We start from the raw sequence: 5,234 nt of genomic DNA on the forward strand, positions 1-5,234 counted from the left end.
GTCAACTTCAACATTCTCTTTGTTCTGGATGAAATGTTTGGAGTCATCATTGACCTTCTCTTTCTCTCATACCTTGCACCCAATCCATTAAAAAACATGTGGGCTCTAGCTTCAAAATATAATTTGTTCTTTAAAAAACCATTTCTTAACTGCCTCTACCGCTACATCACTGGTCCTGACTTTAATCGTGTCTGAGACTATTGAAATGGCCAGCTAGCTAAAATCCCAGTGTTTACTCTGCCCTCCAACCTCCCATTCTTCAAGTCTATTCTCCTCAGAGGTAAGTCCCAACTATCCTTTAAAGTCTAAATCATATTATTTCAGTACTATGCTGAGTCTGCAGTCTCTTCCTGTCTCATTCAGAATAAAAGGCAACAACATCCTTGACATGTGGTTCCCTTATCACTTCTCTGACTCCGCCTTCTCCACCCTCCCCTTCCTCTGCTTAGTTGCACTAACCTCTTTGCTTTTCTTTGGACAGACCATGCTTCCACTTTGACATTTTGGCTTCTGCAGTTCCTTCATAAAATGTTGTTGTCCTAATGTCTTCTCTCACACTTCCTTCCTCTCGCTACTCTATTTTCATCTCATCAATCAGGCTTTCCTGAAACTCATTATGTAAAATAGCAACATTCCCTCTTTGACTCTTCCTCTCTCCCTTACTCTATTTTATTTCCCTCCATAGCACTTGCCACCACCTGACATATGCCAGTTTCCCACACTAAAAGGGTGGGTCAGGTAGGAACATTGTTTTCTTCACTGTTTCATCTGAAGTACCCAAAGCAGTGCTTCGTGAACAGTATGAAGGCCACTGTCTTAGCAGCCAAAAGAATACTTCTACACTTTCCAAATACGGTCAACTCTTCCCCCCCCTCCCCCAGGCATTTTAATCAAAACAATAGAAAGCGTTGTGGACATCTACACAGTTTTATATTTCTGATCGCTGCTCCTTGGCAAATTGGCTCCCTCATTTTTATAATCCCCTTGGCTTCCCTCCTTGGGCCACCCTTCTTATATTTGCCAGCATGAATTTAAAAATATCAGTGTCTACTTCATTAATGCTCTTCTATACTCCATAGTAAATGGCTGCATACTGTCACCAGGACCTAAGGGACAGGGTGACCTAAGGGTCACAAGCACTGTACCAAGTCCAAAGGAGGCACCAACTCTGCTCTAACTAGAACAGACAGAATAGGTAGTAGAGTTTGCTTACTGTTTGAAGTGACAAGCGAAACTCTGTCCCCAGATTTATATATCAAAATCACTTTGAAAAGATTAAATTCCTAGTATAGAGGCCAAAGACAGTTGAGATAATTTTGCTTATAATTAGGACTTCTTTGCAGGTTAGCTAGCCACATCAGAGCAGCCTGTTGGCTGATAGCAAATAGATCTGTGGATGCTGGCATTCCTGGGGCTGGCTGGAAATCTTTTAGAGCAGAGTTCAGCAATCATTTCCTCCAATGAGCCAGATAGACTGTAAATATATTAGGATTGTATGCCACATACTGTCTGTATCCCATATTCCTTTTGTTTGAACAACACTTGAAAAATGTAAAATCTATTCTTAGCTCCAGAACTGCATAGAAACAGGCCACCTGTTGGATTTGACCCATTTTCAACAATTAACTGACCTCTGTCTTAGAGTTTAGCATTTTTAGTAACAAGTGAAGTGGCTCAAAGGTAAGATTCCCAGGACATGGGAGAAGAAAGTCCTATAGAAATCAGGTATTTAATAAAAGAAGCAACAATTAATAAATAACTGGGGAATGTTCTAGCCAACTAGCCATCAACAGCAGATAAAGCAATGGAAACTGTAAGTGCAGACCACATATGTTATGTAGAATATTGTTTGAAGTGATCTTAGAAGAGATAGTAGATGAAACTAGTCAAATGGACTATGTACTGTACACTACACTACTGTAGCAGGAAAATGAAGAGACCGGAGAAGTGGCAATAAGGACCTGAATCTTGCTCCTATCCTTGTGAGAGGCATGGTGTGCACAGATTTGCCTCCTAGGAATAGCCCAGATGAAGTAGTTTACTGGGTATATAACTACCATGTATTCATATTTCTGCTGTTGCTGCTGCTGCTAAGTCACTTCAGTCGTGTCCGACTCTGTGCGACCCCAGAGACGGCAGCCCACCAGGCTTCCCCGTCCCTGGGATTCTCCAGGCAAGAACACTGGAGTGGGTTGCCATTTTCTTCTCCAATGCAGGAAAGTGAAAAGTGAAAGTGAAGTCGCTCAGTCGTGTCTGACTCTAGCGACCCCATGCACTGCAGCCTACCAGGCTCCTCCGTCCATGGGATTTTCCAGGCAAGAGTACTGGAGTGGGGTGCCATTGCCTTCTCCAATGAGTATATGGTATACATTAGGCCTTCAGTAGAATTGAAGGCCTAATGTATACCATACACTCCTCTAGGTACTGCAGGTGTAGCAATAGACAGAACAAAGTCTCTAGAATCACGGAGCTTGCATTCTAGTCAAGAAATGGAGGCAGTAAACAAGATCATTCTTTACCACTAGTGCCACCTGGGAAGCCCAATAAGTAAACAAGATAATTTCAAACGAGCTCTTAGTATCAATCAATCACATAGGGTAATACGGCAAACTGAAATGAACAATCAAGCTTACTGCACTATTGCAAGAAAGAGGCTAAAAAGAAGCACCAGTTTACTAATGTTCCATTTTCTCCATAGAAAGCATGGAGTGATGATCAGATGGATGAAAAACAGGTGGGAGAATCATCTCACTAAAGAGGAGCCCCTAAAAAAGGCTTCTGTCTCTTTAAAGCTCCATGGGCTGGGAGAAGGGAGAGGGAAAAGGGCTAGGAGGAGAAAGATGCTGTGTCAAAGTATATGTGCCTTGGCCAAGGTCCCCAAGAAATAGTCCTCTGAACGGAGAAGCCTGGGCTAGGAAGGCAGACATATGACAGCATGAGCATAGCAGGCCTGGCCAGGGGAGGAAAGAGCTGGGTCCTGACTGCAACTGCCTCCAAACTGTAACGCACTGGTTGTGGTGTGCAGAGGGCAATGCCACTGTCACCCCAACCTTATCATTGTCTGTGGCTGGGCCTGAAAGATCACACAGAGGATTTGGACCTGGAATGGATTCCTGAGTTAGAGGAGGTAAGGCTTTGAGACAGATGGCTCTCCCCACCCTCATCCCCACCGGGGTGAGCAATTTAAGTTCATTCTCTGTGGACAGAAACTTCAAAATATCAGTAGCAGGACAATCAAGAGAGGAGGCTGGATCCTGCCCTGATAAGAGACCACATATTTCTCAGTCTCAAAGTCAAGGTGATCTTCCTGACAAGAAAGCTCCTTGGAGGTCAAAAGGGGAGTACTGTCAATACTGTCAAGTTTACCCATAGGCTTTGGTGGAATACACCTTGGCTAAGAGGTGCGCACGCACGCATGGGAGGATCCTGAGATGAACCAAATACAGACTCAGAACCAGGCAAAACAAGATGATCAGCCAAATGAAAATCTGGAAGAAATGCTCCATAAAAGTGATTAAACTACCACAAGGGTGTGACTCTCTCTGAGCCCACCCATGTGTATATCTGCACGTGCTGTACTTTTTCCTCCTAATAAATACTTTACTTGCTTCACTATTTTGCATATCTTTGTGGAAATTGATTTCCTGCAAAGCTATACCGGCCAGGGTCTTCTCTCAAGCCACTGGTCCCTGATGGTCAAGTGGCTAGGACTCAACACTCTCACTGCCATGGCCCAACTTCAGCCTCTAGCAAGTAACCAAAACCCTGCTTCAAACTTCTGCAAGCCAAGACACTGAGGTCAGCCTCACCAAGGAGGCCGGCAGTTAAGCTGGTGCCCAAATGACAAAGAGGCGGCCACCACAGGAAGAGCTGAGGAATGGACATTCCAGGAAAGAGCAGCTGCTGTGAAATGTACAAGATGCAGCAAGGAGCTTAAAAGATCCAAGGCAAAGAGTAAAGGCCAGTGTGTGTGGAGCCGGGTGAAACAGGCGAGGCTGCTATGACTCGAGACCTCTCATTTCCTGAGTTCTTGCCATGCTAGAATATTTGCTAAGTCGCTTCAGTCGTGTCTGACTCCGTGTGACCCCATAGATGTCAGCCCACCAGGCTTCCCCATCCCTGGGATTCTCCAGGCAAGAACACTGGAGTGGGTTGCCATTTCCTTCTCCAATGCATGAAAGTAAAAGTGAAAGTGAAGTCGCTCAGTCGCGTCGGACTCTTAGCGACCCCATGGACTGCAGCCCACTAGGCTCCTCCATCCATGGATTTTCCAGGCAAGAGTACTGGAGTGGGGTGCCATTGAAAGGAACCAGTCTCAGCCACCACCACCACACAAGTTCAGATTCAGGTAGAGTTATTACAAATAAAGAACAAATATTTAGTGAGCTCCACTCTCTCCAGGACTGTGCCAGGAGCATCATATTATGAAGTCTCCAAAGCAGCCTTGTGACCTGGGCTTTACAGCATGTGTTTTTACTTATAAAGCAAATAAATCTCAGAGAAGTTAAGAAAATTGTCAGGTGCACCCATGCAAGTGAAACTACAGCCCCCATTCTTGCTTCTACACAAGTTATTGGTAGTTTGGAAACTGTGCTCCCGACAAAGTTCACGGGGTCCCCAGAAGAAAAATAAGATGGAATGTAGGTGATAAAATAAAGTTTCCCAGGCGGCTCAGTGGTAAGGAATCTGCCTGCCAGTGTAAGAGACTCGGGTTTGATCCATAGGTTGGAAAGATATGCCAGAGAAGGAAATGGCAACCCACTCCAGTATTCTTGCCTGGGAAATTTCATCAACAGAGAAGCCTAGTAGGCTGCAGTCCATGGGGTCGCAAAAGAGTCGGACACCAGTGAGCGACTAAGCAACCACAACAAGGTGATAAAGTAAGGTCTAAACTCTTCTCTTGTGCTTAGTCTAGTTTCACTTGCCTGTAGGAAGCCTTGCACTTGACAAACCAGATTAGCGTTCCCAGCGCAGAACTGCTGGGAGGACTCACCTTGGCGTTCGCATAGGGAAACACTGCTCGTAAGCACTCAGCAACTGAATGTGGCCCGGGGGCCACGTGCAGAGACGCTGCATCAGCTGTGCGCAGGCGCCTGTTTCGGGTTCCACGAGAAGTGCCAGGAGCCGCTCCCCTGCGCACCTGAGAACTCCGCCCCCTCCACGCTGAGGAGAATTCAGGAAAGCAGACTACCTGTGAGGAGAATCGTGTGCTGCAGAGCCTGAGCTCGAACCTC

This window comes from Bubalus bubalis, chromosome 7, assembly GCF_019923935.1.
Source record: "Bubalus bubalis isolate 160015118507 breed Murrah chromosome 7, NDDB_SH_1, whole genome shotgun sequence".
NCBI classification, from domain to species: Eukaryota; Metazoa; Chordata; class Mammalia; order Artiodactyla; family Bovidae; genus Bubalus; species Bubalus bubalis.